Source organism: Patagioenas fasciata, chromosome 7 (genome assembly GCF_037038585.1).
Source record: "Patagioenas fasciata isolate bPatFas1 chromosome 7, bPatFas1.hap1, whole genome shotgun sequence".
Lineage (NCBI taxonomy): Eukaryota > Metazoa > Chordata > Aves > Columbiformes > Columbidae > Patagioenas > Patagioenas fasciata.
Genome location: NC_092526.1, coordinates 31,836,550 through 31,853,065, shown reverse-complemented (window position 1 = coordinate 31,853,065; position 16,516 = coordinate 31,836,550). Strand labels below are relative to the sequence as shown.

Sequence of the window (16,516 nt, the reverse complement as noted above, 5' to 3'; positions counted from 1 at the left end):
AAACACAGACACAGCTCCAGGAAACCCTGTTTGCCAGCAGTGGGCCCCAACGGCACAAACTCTGCGTAGGTCAGCAGCGAGCAGCCCTGTGCACCACCACTCTGATGAGCACAAAGCTGTACTTGGAGATGGAAACAACCTGCCCTTAGCTCCTCCTTTGCTGTGTACTGGAGCAGCTTTCCACAGACAAGTTGTTTCCTTCTATTACTTTCTAACACAGCAGATGGCAGATTTGGGCTCCCCACTTGACAGCTGCTCTGAATGCCACATCACTGCTTTATGTTCCAAGGAGTTGTGGCACTCCCAAATCCTGCCAAACCAAGGAAAACAAACTATAGGTAATGAATACATCTCACCAAACAGAGACAAGTCAGTCCTACCCGAAGGCCACCCCACTTGTTCTGTTGCCTGTAAATATCATTATCAAATAAGCTGCCCCAACAGTCCAGGGAAACCCAGCAGAAATCCACAGCCTGCCTGTGTCGAGGTGCTTCCTCTTTGCTTTAAGCTTGGAGAAGGCACATTTGTTCTCCCTGAGATGTGCTAAGCACACTATGGGTGGCCAGCAGCAGCATGATTCCCTCAGCTCAACAGGGCGCTTTGGGAGCAAATGGATGCACACACACATACACACACACAGACACTAGCCCATGAGCAAAGCCATTCGCCGAAACACTGACATGCCACGCAATATGACCCATATGACCTGAGGAGAGAGCAGGGCAGCAGGAAAGGAGAAATTTTTCAATAAATATTTTCTTGTGTGAATTTGCTGATTTGCTAAAATGAGAATGTTGGAGGGGGCGACGATGGCTTCCAACCAGCAACCAGGAGTTGTGGCTGGAGCTGAGGACTGCAAAGCTTCCCAGGACCCCAGCAGAGGTGATATTAGCCAGACTTAAATATGAAACGTTTGCGTATCCGGGGCAGACACACTGGGTGTCCTGCCATTAGAGGTATTGTTTTGACCAGAAGAGAGAAAAGAGGTAAGAACTTGCTTTCTCTACCGTTTTATCTGCTCTGTGCAGGATTGCCAGATTATGCAGAAATACCAAGCAGCAGACAGTGAAATGTTTGCATTGCATTTGTATTGTTTACAGAGCAGAGCAAAACATGCTCATTTTGATTGAATGTATTTAGAACCACAAGGGAGAGAATGATCATGCACAGAAGGCAGGAGCAACAACTGAGCAATTTTCCAGTGCCCATCCACAGCACAGCTGCCATGGCCTGAGCTGCCCCCAGGTCCTCAAGGGCAGCAGGAGCATTATGAGCAAACCCCGGCCCCAGCTCACACACTCCAACGCACCCCACATGCTCACCGACCTCAGGGAACAGGGCGCAGACGCGTTGATACGTCACAGGGAGCAGCACGTGGACAGACAGGTTAAGGCAGCTTCAGTGAGCACTGAGTTGTGCAGCGGGGAGGCTGGGAGGGATGGATTATTTTGTCTGGAGGAGACCTCAGGCATCCCACCAAGCGCTGCTGCTCCCCTCCCTGCAGCCTGGTAGTCTCCAGTGATTTTTAGCCCAGCGGTGTTTCTGTACAGATGCGGGTGGAGTTCTTCAGCACCTGTGGCTGGCTGTGTGACAAGGAAAAACAATTCACTCTCAGTACCTTTACTCTTCCTGCATCATAAAAGGCTGTTTTCTTCGGTTCTGTAAGCCATAAGCAGGGGCAAAGGAACTGAAATCTGTGAGCAAGGAGTTTCGTTCTCCTGATGGCTTTTGCAGTCAGACAAATTTGCAAAGAAGCTTGGGGGTGGCTTATAGTCATGCATTTACAATACAAATCGGTACAGGCAGATATTTGCTTTGCAGCGCAGAGGCTGCAACACCTGCAGCGACACCCCAGGCACTGCGGAGGCCTGTCTGCCACTACCCCGTTCATCTCAACCATGGTGCCAACCCTAACAGCAAGTTTTGACCTCTTGAATCAGGGTGATATCATGGTGACATGCATCAGGTTGTTCTCAGCAGAAACCTGCTGCTCCAAGTCACACGTCCCCACCCAGCAGCTTGGCTTTTACCTGCCTATTACCTACCTGAGCGGCACATCTATGGAAAGAGCGTCAGGCAGCCATCCCTCAACACTGCAGACGGGATGGAGAGGTCCAAGAGCCCCGGCACAGAGGGGCTGCAGCAATGCATAGGGAGACATCCCTCCCTGCAGGGGGACACCGGTGCGCAAGCTGTGGCACAAGCCTCGGACTCCAGCCCAGCGATCTCCTGGGCAATTTAATTTTTCCTTCTTACTACACCTATATCTCATAACCCCTGACTAAATGACTGATGGAGAAAGAGGTTGCATTCTGGTGGAGATCCAATCGCAAAGTGCAGGAGAGAGGATGGAGAAGTTAATCTCCTTATTGATTCAACTGATTGTTATTTGTGCTTCATCAGAAGCCACATATTGTTCTGGTTTGTTATCTGAGAGGGTAAAACCCCACTGAGCTTTAATGGCATGGAAGAACTTCGCAAGTTGGTCTCTCTGAGTCTGCAACAGTTAAAATAAGTTGTGATTTCAAATTCAACAGGGCTCAGAACAGTGAACTATTCAGAAATTGGTACCTTTGTGCAGGTGAGCAGATTCACTTCAGTCAAATAGTGAGGAAACAATGAAGCATGTTTTTTGTCACATTAGAAATATCCTATAGCTTTTAATGAAGCCAAAAAGAGGAGCAACAGGTGAATATTTTAGAAGTTGTTGTTCAAATGCCAGTTTCAAATGGTATCTACAGCAACTTGGGGCTAAATTTGAGGAATAACATCCGTAACACAATGGAGGGGCAATGTCTCCTGCCACTCCTTGCAACTTGGACAGAGAGGGAAAATTTGGAGGCCCTGGAAGGCACAATGGGCTCAGCCACCCCAGGCTTCAGTGCCTTTCTGAATAACAGAGTCAACATGCTTTTGACCTGATCAGCAGAGCAAGGACTGGAGGGGCTTTGGATTAAAATCATGAGGCAAGCAAAAGATGGGAGGACATGCCTTGCCTAAGCTTCCCTGGCAAGTTGGAACCAGTGACAACAAATAAATCCCCGATTCCCAGGCCAGGGTCCCTACTGAGCCCTGTATTGGGACACAATGTGCTGCTGCAGCTTTGCTGGCTGCCTGCACAGGAGAGGGAGCGGGCAGAGGAACGTCACTCGTGTCCAACAACCCTCATTAACCAGCACAGGTCGCTTCAACTCATGGAAGCTGGTGATGGCATTAATATTCAAAGATCTGCCAGGAGAATGTGAGAAATGGGTTATCTATGCTGTTAAGAAGGTATTCCAGCATAAAGAAGAAGAAACAATGCAAAATTCAGACCTCTTCAAGTAACATCCTATTGTGCTTATATTCCCCATTGTCAGACCTGATAGCTGGGTGAGAACAGATGTGAGATTGCTGTGAATTTCATTATTTTTAACTCATTCAACATTGGAGGTATCTTGTTGGTTTTCACACCACATTATCACAATTTGTCTGCTGCGCCACGGTCCTTGGCAAACCTGCAGTGAGACCTCAGAAAACCGCGCTGGGGTGACAGTCAGCAAACCACCCATTGCCGTGTCCCCAGCTACCTCAGAGGGAAGAATCTGCCTGTCTGGTCAGGCCTCAGATGTCGTGGGGGCAGCCAAGCAGTATTTTGTTGTATCCTAGGTTTTGGAAAAAGCCAGGGAGGTGCTAATACCAGTCTTGCTAAATCAAGTGTGGAGACAGGAGGAGGTGGCTGCCACAGCCCCTTTGCAAGCCCAGCTGGAGACCAGAGACGACTGCTCTCTTGAGGAAAAGAAATAGTTTGTTCTTCATCTGCACCAGTAATAACAATAGAAACTTTAGGATTATTCTTACCTTCCTTTGGGGCGCAGACAGCCTTCTGAAGCTGTTCAAGCAGACAGCTCTTCTTGCAGTTGTCGCTGGCACATGTTTCAACGTCTCTGCAAAACTCATCATTGTAAACTCATTTCCTTCCCTGCCTCATTTGTGGCAGGAGGCTGGGATTGCTGCTAAGGACTAACACAGGGGCCTCTGAGGATGCTGCCAACCCAGCACAGCTAGAGGCTTCTCTTCAAATAACAAGAAATGCGTTTTTCAAGGCAAACTGTGTATGGGACATTACCCCGAATGAGAATTTCTGTGAGGTACAGTGCCTTGTGGAGTGCAGGACCTCCAGGTTGAGCTGGAATAAAATCTCTCCCCAGCTGAAAAGCACAAGGGCTTGGACTCGCTCGGTGACAGCACAGGTCACTGTGGCTGCCCAGGGAGGAAGAGGAATGACTTTGTGGGGTCAGACAACAGCACCAATAGCTCAGTCAGAAAAAGAGAGAACAAGAGGGAACAACCTTGCCCAGAAAGATTTTGCACCTCCTTGCCATGCCTGCATGGTCTCACTGTGCCCATATGGGATCAACAGCTACTTTTCCTTTGAAGTCCAGAATCACCCTGGTAGGACACTTCCCCACCATGAGGTTAACAAAGAGTCCTCCAGATGGGCAAAGGAGAGAGAACGTCAGCCCTGAAGTTCACACAGTCCCAAGCATTTTTTGACTGGAAAGCCCTGATTGTTGAAAGAAAAAAAAATAGGCCTACCAGGAAGCAAAAGGCTGCTTATTAAATGAATGATTTCTTTCCATGGACATAAACCAGGACACCAGAAGGAAAAGCTTGTGACATTTATGTCAGAAAAAAGCACACTACCCAGCCTGAAAAAGAGAAAGAGATTACTTTTCAACTTAATTATTAATGCAAAACCTGAGGAAGGGGCAACTTGCACAGAATCCAGCAACAGAGAGATTGCAGAGTCAAATTTGCTGATAACACACTACTTGCAGAACAAGCTTCTGCTATTCCCCTCTTGACACAGAGTCTGTTGCCTACCAGGGCAATCATATCCAAGTGTAATTGTCTAACAATTGTTCCGCACTGAGAAAATAGTTCTGATTACAGACATTAACACGTTTAGGCATTAAGCTTCCTCACTGTAATTACCCTTGAGCTTAGCCTCACAAATGAATTAATGTGCTGATCGCTTGGACTAATAGAACTAGCAAAAGGGTGATGAATTGCTTCCAAATCAGATAAAATCAGGCGTGACATCATTTAATTAATTTCAGGGCTTGAGGGGAGGAGAAAGGGGGTCAGCATGATGCTGAAAAGAAATGTATCTCTCTCTTAGTGATTTCTTTGGAGACAGAAATATGCAGACAGGAGAAGATGGGGTTGGGGAAAGGAAGATGCACACCAGGTGAGAAGGGGGTTGCTGCAGACAAGGCTGTATCATTTCTGTGTATGAGCACACAGCCCCAGGTGGCTGCGGCTGTGTGACTGACTCGTACAGCTGACGTAGATGCAATGGACAGATGCACTCACTGCTCACTTTGCTCTGAGATTTTGATTCACCCTCTTAACACCAGGGCCCACATGTAACCCCTGTTCATCCCCCAAGCAGAGACCTCACTCCTGGCCTTCCCCAGGGTCACAGTTCCTCCTGGGGAGCTGAACATCTGAGGGCAGCTTTACCAAAAACCCTCTCCTTTGCCATGTTTCCTGGCAGAGGATCATCTGCCAGGCTGTCAGCACACGGCTGCAGTCAGCCAAGAGCTGGGCTGGCCATTGCTACTGCAAACAGATGAACTCACTTACCCTCCTTGACTTCTCCCGTGTGAAGGGCCTCCTGATCAATTTTTTTGAGAAAGGAGAAAAAGGGGTCAATGGAAAAGACATGGCAGGGCTCTGGACCTGCTGCTGTAAAGTACAGGCTATCTCATATTAAAGTTTCACTTTGGATGGCTGTAAATAAAGAAGGCATCATACAAGCAGCTTGTACCTGACAGGGTTACATGCAGAGCTTTCTCCTTGCAGCCCAGCAGACAATGATCCATCACCAATTTCAGATTTTGCATCACATGGAAATCCTACACAAGGAGACACCAAGAGAGAAGGTCTTATAAATCAAAGGTCTCCATTACAGCTTACATTTAGAACTGGCCTCTGCAATTCGAAAGCAGACCAGCTTTTTCCTTAGACATTCAGGGATACACACTTTACACAGCCATAGCCGTGGCCTTATGCCAGTTTAACCATATGTTTGCAAAACACACATACAGACACGTACAGGTACACAGAAAAATATGTGCTGCCTTTATGTAAACAGGCACTCATCTCCCCTATGTGTACATACCTGTATAAGCATATATAATATAAAATGCACATGCATAGACACACAGAAAGAATATTATAACAATGCACAGCTAAATGTTTAACCATACTGCTGACGTCATGTTATTTAAAGGACAAGGAGTTTTGTCACTGCTGATTTCACCAGGAGCTGCATAGGGCCCACTCTATTTTGCTGCATGTTTTGATCTATATTTTATTAAAGCTGAATTTTGGAGCAGTGAAGGGAAGGAGGTGATGAGTGCTGTGAAAGCTAAATTTGAAGATATAAAGCTTTTCACTCTCAAAATTGTGGAGAGGCGGGATGCTTTATCGCAGAGCCTGGATGCCCCTTTGATGGCAAAGGCAGAGAAGCAAGAAACCCAATTGCCCTCTGTTGCTGAGAATTATATAATAACTCTGGAGTCTCCCCACAACAAGAGTGTTTCTTGGGCTTTGCCACAGAAAACAGGTCCAGCAGCTCAATAATCAACACCCTTTGGCAGCATTCATCATTGTCTTGGATATTGTAACTCATCCAGTTGCCCTGGGGACAGCGCAGCTTATGACTCCATTTGTTTGATGCAGCCTTACAATAAATCCGGTTAGTGGAGTGGAGAGTGCAGGTGACAGTCATTGCTACATAAAGCAGTTTCCTCATTTCCAGAACCTGATCTTGCAAGGCATCAGGCATCTCCTGAGATGCCGATAGTTCTGTTTCCCCTATTCTATAAATGACAACCAGCAAATAACAGCTAAGAGCACCAGCAGCCAGGCACTAACTTTCACACAAGCAACAAGTTTGAGGGTCCTGCTGTTCCTTTCCTAGTGGTGATCTCACCATATCACTGCAGTCTCTCTGGTGGCAGCTCCATGGGCAATCAGAGGAGAAGGCAGTCTTGGAGAAGACCAAACTGTCCTTACCTTGTCCACCCAGCTTCTCGCAGAGGTGCCAGTTCTGCCCTGACAGCTCTGGCTGTGCCAAGCTGCGAGTCTGCTCTGCTTTAATCCTTGGTAAGGGTAACTCATCACACACATTTTTCTCCCATGCTAATGAACACACGGTGCACATGCTAGGGCCCAGTTTCTTTTAAAAACAAAACAAACACTAGATCCAAATGGTGCCAGGTGCTCAAATAATTGGTGCTGACCTCTTCTGGAAATCTGGCCATGCATTGCTGGAGATCTAGCAAGCCAGCTTGAGGGCTGCAGAAGTGGGAGGGGAAGCAACAAAGCTGTCTGGTGTTTGAGAACTGATATTTAAGGGCAACTAAACTTCCAGCAGGACCCTCCTGTCAACCACATCCTGAAAGTTAGGCGAGATTAACTAAGAATGCAGTTACAGCTGGGGGGAGGGGCAGGGGGGCTTATGCATCTGAGCAGCACAGGGGATACCTGGGGCTTTTTTTGTACTTCAATTCTCCAGGTGAAAAGAAGTGGGAATAAAATAATTTCCTCACTTCCAAGGGATGCTCTGTGTAGAAAGGTTTATGAACCACAAACTCTGCTATGGGGAGGGTGCTCTTGTAAGCATCTTGCAGGGGCTTCTTGGCAGCACGAGAATGTCATGGTACTCTCTAAGTGCAAGAGAGGGATTTGGTTTTACAGAATGACATTTGCCAAACAATTAAGGTGAAGAGCAATGTGCTATAATCACTTTTAGTATTAAATACACACAGTAAAAATAAATGTTTGAAAAGCATTTTTATTTTTTTTAATAAGTATAGGACATGCTGCTTTGCACATTATTATAAGAATCCTTACTGCAATAAGCTTCAATTCAAACTGTGTAATGATTACCAGGGACTTTCTTCTTCTCCCATTATGTATTAACTGCACCTAGGAGATCCAGAAATGAAAGGATCTGAGCTTTCTTAACAGTTATTAGGAGGATTTGCTGTGTGAGTTTCTTATTTTACTTTTGTCATAATTTAGTGTAGTCTGAGAGATTAAAACAGATAAATAAAGATGCATTATGCACTTATTGCCAGTGTCACAGAAATCTGCATTAAACTCATGAAATATAGGAAGAGACAAGAAACCACATTATGCTTCACATATCTTTTTCTATTTCCACGGCAGCCCTTTAATCACTTCTCAGTCTATATGTAAGGTTTTGGAGGCAGCCTCTGACCTCCACTGTTATCCTTCAGTGTACACATACCAAACAGGAGGCATCACGGAAGATGCCATGGGACCAAAACCAGCCAGTCCCTTGCCGCAGGGGCACTCCAGACAGTGTTATTTTATTTGTGCTATATATATTTTTTTAGCTCATTCCAAAGCCCACAAGACTGCAGGTGGGGTGTTTCTCAGTCTAGACAGGCACTTACTTGTTTCAGGAATATAATATAAAATAAAAGAGGTAGTCACCTTTGAGGCCCTGGTCCTGACCCCAAACCAAAACAGCACTCAGTTTCCTATCAACATGAGCTCCCCAAGACAAAACCTATTGGAAACACCTCCACCAAATGCAATAGCTGTGGCTGAAATCATGTGGGAGGGTGGTTAATCTGGATTGCTAGTTAATCTGGACCTGGACCCAGGTCTAGATGCAGGGATTTTGTGGAAGCTTTGCAATAGTAAGTCTAGGAGGAAATGCCTCCAAAACACAAGGCAGGCCCTGGGGCTGGTTTCATGCTGAACACAAGGTGCTGTCTTCGCAGACGTTACACGCATTTTTGCATGGAGTACATTAATATTCATATATTTGTATGCTGCCGGCCTTGAGAGTAAGGAAATGTCCTCTAACTGCAATTTCAGTCTGGTCAAGGTAACTGACCTTTTTCATCAAGCGCTTCCAAATTTCCAATCTATCCGCGAATGTGAAAAATCTGTGCTAATTACAGGCCTGTCGGGAGGCCAAAAGTGCAGAGGGGAGAGAAAGGAGTTTCCGAGTGTTATTTAAAGGCAGATCATCAACATCAATGTGGGTTTTGGTTTTTGTTAGCCTAGTGTCCTGGTCTCTGTTATTCAGGTAGGGCTATTTAAAAACAGAGCCAAAAATCTGGGAGGGGTGGAAGTATTGGACCTGCCATTAACTCAAATTGCCAAGGTGAAGCTCCTCAGCCACACTCAGCAGTGGAGGAGCCAATGTCTCCATGGATCCCTCTGATTCTTGTCCCAGCCCAGTCTATGTCCTGAATATCTGGTACCCTCTTGTACAGTATAATAACATCCCAAACCACAAGTGCGCAACACTTACAAATAGCGCTTAAAACATAATGGCTTATTAATATAACACATATCATCTGAGAAGTGATATGAGCTCTTTCCCTTTTATATCCTTTTTAATAAAGCACATTTTGAAACTCACTGACCTTTTTTCTTTCCTTTTTTTTTCAAGTTCCCTGGCATTATGTAGAAAAACCCCATCAGTGTGAAGTGGAATATAATGCAGTTTATTACCACTAACAAGGGAATGGTCCATAACTCTAAAGAGACAAAGCCTCAAGTGAGCTATGAAGGTCATTTCCTTGCACCCAGAAAGAAAATGTAATACTGACTGTGTCACGCTTCCCATTTCAGAGACAATGTGGGTTGCTTTCAGTTTTATTGTAATAAATAGTAAAAATGATAGTTTTTTCTTTCAGATGGAATTTCACACAGTCAGTCCTCTCCACTTTGGAGGGAATGAAGGTGAGTGTCCATCTGGATTTTCCAGTGTTATTTATACTCCTCTGCATTTGATGGTTGGTTTGTTTATCAATCTTTAGGAGACACAAAACCACAACCTCATACACAGGCACTGCTTTTCACTGCTGGGAATACCCAAACATCTCAGTGGCTAAAGGCTCAAACAGCAAATTCAGTGACTTGAACATTGCCAGGGTTACCTCCAGAGCTCTCTTATAATATATTGATTCCATTTTTGGAAATCAGGCTTTACTATGATCCCACATCCCTGCTTCATGCAGCCACGAACCTTGGAGCAATGTTAGAAGACAACAATGCTGCCTTAGAGCCAATGTGGCATCAACAGGTTGCTGGAGGGCCAAGGTATAGATTGTACACTGGACAAATGTACAAGACTGAAGAAGACAGTTTAAGCCTCAGGTCTTGTATGAAAAGAAATATCAATCACCTTTTCCAGCTGTTAATATATTGGGCAGGCCAGATCACTGATGCTGCTCTCTGAACATGTAGCTTTTCTTTCTGTCCCTGAATAAACACATTTGTGCAGTGCTGCAGCTCTCAGGTCAGAGATAACCGGGCTGTAACTGGGATGAGATACGTTTTTCCATATCCCCATTCCCTGGTTCTCCCCTCTACAATCCCTGGACAGCCTGAAGGAGGGGAGATGGGCTGCACCTTCCTCCTCCTCCTCAGTTCTGAGAGTTTGTTATTTTTGCCTTGCTAAATGGCTTGGGTTTTGTAACTCTACAGCTGTAGTAATTTGGAACATCTTCCTCGAGTTTCAAAAGGAATATCTTCCTTAGGTGAGATGATGCAGAACAGTAAAACCTAGTGTTTTCCCTCACACCACCACCTTCCATTCCAATTGCAAATGGTGTCATATAAAACGGTGTCAGAAAGTGCTGTGGCATTATCAGCAGCTACTCTCGGTTTTCAAAACATCAAAAAGATGACAATGAAATACTGTTGACTAAGAAGGTCCTGGTTTCCTTATTTAGGATAGGAAGAGAAGGGGCACATGAAATCATTAGTGGTCACGTTAGTCTTGAAAGAGGAAAGCACACAGCAAACAGATGTGGAAACGCAAGCTGGGTCCAAAAGGAAGAGCACGCTGAGTGAGCAAGCAGGGAGCTGTGCCTGCACACACGAGGGAGCCTGCAGGGAATCAGCACTGAACATACTGTATATTCACAGCTAAATCACTCTCCTAGGCTCTGGTCTTGCTGCCAATTGCACCAGGAAATAAGTACTCTTTTGAGGTACACAGCTGGTAAATTGTCTTAACCCCACTTAAGTCAACAGAAGGATGCCGATGTGAGTAAAGGATTTGATCCTATCTCTTTGCTTTGGATAGTACCCAAATACATCAATTTCTTATCATTAAGTAGTTCATCACTAACTGATGAACATTTAGCAACTTTGCCAAACACTGCAATTTGTCTTTTCCTACTTGAGGTGTCAAATGTCACCTTAGCAATACATAAACAACAAAACCCAGGGAGAGCCTCCAAGATTGATATTTAGCGATGTAAAGAAAGCGCTGGATTTTGTGAACCCAAATCCCAAATTTTGATGCCATCCTTCCAGACAAGCTTGTCACATAGCCCCATATACTGTTCTGTTCAACAAGTTGTACAATAACTCAGTTTTTATCCCCAAGGGAGAGGAAATACATAAACCACACTGCACAGACCAAGCCACGAAAAACATTTGGAAGAACTAGTCCTTTTATCATGGTAATCACAGCCAGTGCTCCAAGTCATAGAGGTGTGTGCTAAGGCTAACATCATCACCAGCTTCATTAGTGTAAACAGACCTGAAGAAGTGAGAACAGAAACGGCTGCAGATCAGCATTTCTGTGCCTTCCCAGCAGACCTGAACCAGAGAGTCCGGCTTTAAGCTAATTCTTCCATGTGAGGGCTGGAAAGAGGCAAGATGCAGCTCCAGCCTCTGAACACCCCCCTGGCATGTCTCAGCTTGCTGGAGCTGGGCAACAGTGTTGTTTGGCTGAGTGTATCTGCAAAACATAACGCTGCCAGCAGCGCTCATTACCCGGAGGCTGGGACAAAAAGCTGACCCCACTGAAGGCAGCAGCAGCACCCCCACTATCACACCAGGGACAGGACCGAGCTCAGGAAATGCAAGAAAGCTCTGCCTAATCCAAAGCTTTGGCTGTTCTTTCACTGTGTGGCCGCATCCCCCACCCACGCTGTGCTGAGCCCAGGTTGGTCTGAACAGTGACAAGGGGAAATGCTAGAGAATCTACTTCAGTTTTCTAAACAACAAGCAATGCTGTCACTGGGTGAAAAATGACGATTGTGTTCCTGGTGTTCTCTCTTTCCAAAAAAACCACTACCTCTTCCAAGGCACTCTCCAGGTTTCATGGCTCTGTGCCAATCCAGGCCAGGATCTTGTTTTGCGGCAATTTAAGACAGAAAAAATGCTTTTTTTTTGGTCCCTATAAAATGTTGCTAATTATTGGTCCTAACCTGTCACCACTCTCAGACAGACACAGGAAATATTCGCAGTACAATGTAACAACACTAAAGCTAACTTCATTAACTTGCCAAAGGTATACATTTTATATGCTTACTTTTATCTGCTGACATATAGTAATTATTTAATATTTATTCTATACTCACCCCTCTATCTGTCCACAGAAATATGTCTTACCGAAATATTGATCCAACACTGAAAATTTGTTTTCTCTCAATTCTCCTTCCTTTGTCGAGAACTGGATCAATGACCTTTGGGGATAACAGCGACATTGCAGCTACAAATCTGAAAGGAAAAGGGAACAGTTGTTATCCCTGCTTCACACACAGCCAGCCCTACAAATGGTCCCTGGCTGACTGGTTCAACCGCTTGGTGCTTTTCATATTAATTCCTTTAAGTTACTGCTAAGCAACCCTGCAGCTCCTCTGATGCCAAGTTCCTCCATTTCCTCCTCAGGAAGTCAGCAGGAGTTTCACTGGTACGGTTCTCAGAATTGGGACTATCGCGCTAAGCACTGAAACCGGTGCTCCTTGGTTCGTGGCAGGCCATCTAATACTCATTTTATTCACAATGGTAATTTCTTTTTAATCATATGTCTTAGGAAATTTTGCAGCCATATGGGATTCTGCACCCAAATATAAGCTTTACTGTGTCATCAAAGGAAATGTCTCATATCTAAACAGCAAAAGAGAACTACTGTTCAACACCAAGGAAGAAGAGCAAAACACCAAAACATGCAGAAAAACCCCATGCGGGTGCAAACAGTGTGCAAGTGTGGGTGGGAGCAGGGACATGGCGAGGAGATGGGACAAAGGAGCAAGGAGACAGAAGGTCGGAAGCTGAAGGATGTTCACTGCTGGGACTCAAACACTGAGCACCACAATCTCCTCTGCTTGCCGCTGCACCCCACTGCTCTCCCTGAGTGACCCCAGAAGGCATCGCAGGGACTCTGGGCAGCTTTGCTGCCCTGCTTGCAATATCTGGAAGGTTATATTCAGCAGCTGATTTATTTATTTGTTTGTTTGTTTATTTGTTTGTTTGTTGTTTTGTTTTGTTTTTCTTTTTTTCCCCCTGAAGTCTTACAAAATCACCTGTGAGACACAGAGCAGCTATTAGTTAAATATGTAACAGCACCCCATTTGGCATTAGCTATCTGAGAGTGTTGCCCCAATGCTGTATATCTGGCTTTATTTACTTACACATGGCATTTCCCTAACTATTACCATTCTGAACTACCCAAATCTGTCAATGTAATGGAGACACATGGACAGTAAAAACATGCACTGGAAAACTGCTGGCAGGTTGTACAAAATGATCAGATTTAATCAGGTGATAAATTATTCACTCCAATTGAGAGTTAAACATACTATTTGAGCCTATTTATGGATATCTGATTAGTGCAAGTAATTTTCTACTGCTTTATTATGTTTGCTATGAAAACCATGTTGTGATAATGGTCTTAATGGTCTTTCTTAAGTCATTTTGTTGCATGAGCATCCACCAGAAAGCTCATTCCACCCAAGGTGAGGGACACGTTCCAGTGGGCATGTAATTTCCAAGAGCTTCTGTGAAAAGCAAAGTTGCCAACAGAGTGGGAATTTCATTTAAAGAAAGTCACTGCACTGTCAGGCTCCCTCAGTGGCACTGTGCTGTTCTCAGACACAACCGCCATTGCCACAAAGTGCAGGAAGAGGACTGGGCTGGTCACTCCCCAGGCCTTGATGGATGTCTCTGGTGGCCAGATGGGGAACACAGCAGTAAATTGCACCACATTGTTAAGCATTCGTGCAGCAGCACAAGGATGCAAGATGTAGCACCAGCACCTAACACAGAAGCTTGCCAAATCAAGCCCTGGAGGCTATGGGCAGATCTCAAAGGAGAGCATTATAGACTGTGGCGTCCAACCTCCCATATGAGAGTGGCCTGAGCATTTAATCCCATTAGCCTGTACTGAAGCAATCTTTAAACAATTACATAAAGATATAAAATAGTAGCAGCCACAAGATGCATCATGGACAAAATCCTTAACACTACCACTTCACCCTCCAATGCTCCAAGCCCACCACTTGTCCAGAAGCAAGGTTTGCACCCCAGAAGGCCCTAGATAATTTTTTCTGGTTCTGGTGTGGGTTCAAAGGTGGACAGCAACACATGTTGTATCCGCAGAGCTCTGCCCTGGGCAGCAATGTATTTTTGGAAAAGATCAGTCAGGAAAGAAGCCAGAACTTAAAAAAGGCTGGATGGCACAAGGCTGTTGGCCAGTTCTGACACCAAGCCCATCCTGGTGCATGGTTTTGGAGAATAGTATTGAGTGGGGAACTCCCAACGTTCATGTCAGTAACCCATGTCTAAAGGCCAACTGCAGCAGCCTCCCCTGTCACCAGCCTCTCTCCTCCCTGCCCTCCCAGCCTGTCCCCCACAGCACAGAGAGCCAGCTCCAACCCCCACCTACCACTACCCTTTTCTTTTACACAGGGTGTTTGTCTCCATTTTCTGCAGCCCATGGAAAGCACTGGCTGCTTCCATGTGTAGGACAGGGTGCAGCTCTGCTAAACAGGCAATGCAGAACTTACCTGTTTCTCATTTCTGTGCAAGGAAAGCCAAGCAGGTGAATCCGCCCAGGTTCTAATCTTGCAGTGGTACTGCAGTACTGAGAAGACCCATGCCAGGCTGGGCTGATATTCGGTCAGGGAAGGGTGGTGAGGTCCCCATGCCAGGGTCAGATGGAGGCACATGGTCATGAGAGGGACTTGACCACTTCCAAATTCCTGGTCAGGTATTGTAACTGAGTGGTTGAAATAGTTTTGCGCGTTGGTTCATTTTTAGCAGTTTTCCCCTTCTATGTGTATACTTCATCTTTTCCAATTAGATGGATCCAGCTGTCCCACAGCAGGTTGCAGCAGGGCTGAGACTGCACAGCTGCCCATCACCTATGAGGCAGATGTGGCTGGCAGCACTTCAGGTTCCCCTTTCCCAGCTACATCACTGCTATAGTGCTGTGCTTGGATTTTAGCACTTGATGAAAGGTGCCAGATTGACAGACACCCTTTTTGAACCCTCAGGGAATCCCACACACCTTTCATCTATCAGGAACCACCTGCAAAAGGTGAGAGGTAGCTCAGCTCCCACATGAGAAACACAGGCAGAAGTACCTGTACAGGCCTATAAGTAATGGACAGGCAGCTTCACACCCGCCAGTGCGTTGCCTCCAACTGCAAAAAGCCTGAGGTCCCCCGAAATGTGATCTCCCAGCTGCCACACTGCCTTCTCAGCCACAGGTCAGGTCCAAGTCCCTCTCTCAAGACCATGCGAATGCCATTAAAGGAAGGAGGAGATGGTGGGAGTGAGGAGGCAGGGGGGAATCTTTTGTTAAGACTACGGAAATTTTCAGTAAAATGAAAACAAATTGCTCTAAGTAAACCATTTGTCACAGTCTGATTACTCCGCTGCCACTCTGGGAACACCAATTTGTCATGCTAGATCAGGAGAACAGCAGGCTGACGTTATGAAATGGCACGCTGCCTTCTGGCTTTTTTGCTCAGAAGTGATGAGGACGGCGGGGATCCCCAACAGCTCCGTCCCAGAGCCCCAGCCCTCCTGGCGGCACAGACGCACGGTGGGGTCCCTGCAGCCAGTGTCACGCTGCCAACAGCTCCCCAGTTCCCAGCAAGCGCCTCCATCTCCTGGTACTGCAGTTCGACCTAAGACCTGTTGAATATGCTGTTTTTACCTATTAATCCCACCGTGTCAACCTGGACCACGAGGTATTTTATCGTGAGGATTACTTGTTACACTAGTAGTTGGCATAACACTGCCTTGAACTGAATTTTGTCACCTAAGTGTCCTAGAAATTCACCTATTGATCATCATTTCTCTTACTTTAAAAGCCTGTGTCTCAAGTTTGCTACACCTTCAGGAATGTCACATTTAGCCTGTTGTGCTTGCTGGCCAAGTCCTGATCCACATTTCCTTCTCCTTGGTGGTACCTGAGGAGTTTCAACACCTGGAACTATTAAAAGAAAACAAATACACACAGAGAAAACAAAAAATTGCTTTGAGAGTCATAAAGAGAGGCTTAAAGAAGGGGGGTTAATGCAAGGGAGCAAGAAGCAAAGATTAGACAAAACACAAAAAGCATGGGGAAATAGCAGGAAAAAGAAGTCCAAGAATTAATCCCCTTAGCTTCACTGTCCATACCTAATAATTACTGGAGTCTCCCCTGCTTGTGTCTCTCTGGAAT

The 16,516-nt window shown here is 45.7% G+C and overlaps 1 long non-coding RNA gene across 5 annotated transcripts in view; it reads right to left on the bottom strand.

Moving 5' to 3' along the window:
* The window catches only part of LOC139828446 (uncharacterized), a 64,689-nt gene that overhangs the window by 2,374 nt on the left and 45,799 nt on the right, over positions 1-16,516 (bottom strand). For 3 of the 5 annotated variants that reach the window (XR_011740040.1, XR_011740041.1, XR_011740044.1), the window contains exons 5-8: positions 16,156-16,285; positions 12,423-12,561; positions 1,327-5,903; positions 123-310 (exon numbers count right to left, since the gene is read on the bottom strand). This is a non-coding gene — a long non-coding RNA (uncharacterized lncRNA). The remainder of the gene's footprint in view (positions 1-122; positions 311-1,326; positions 5,904-12,422; positions 12,562-16,155; positions 16,286-16,516) is intronic. The other 2 variants (XR_011740042.1, XR_011740043.1) reach the window with 2 other exon arrangements.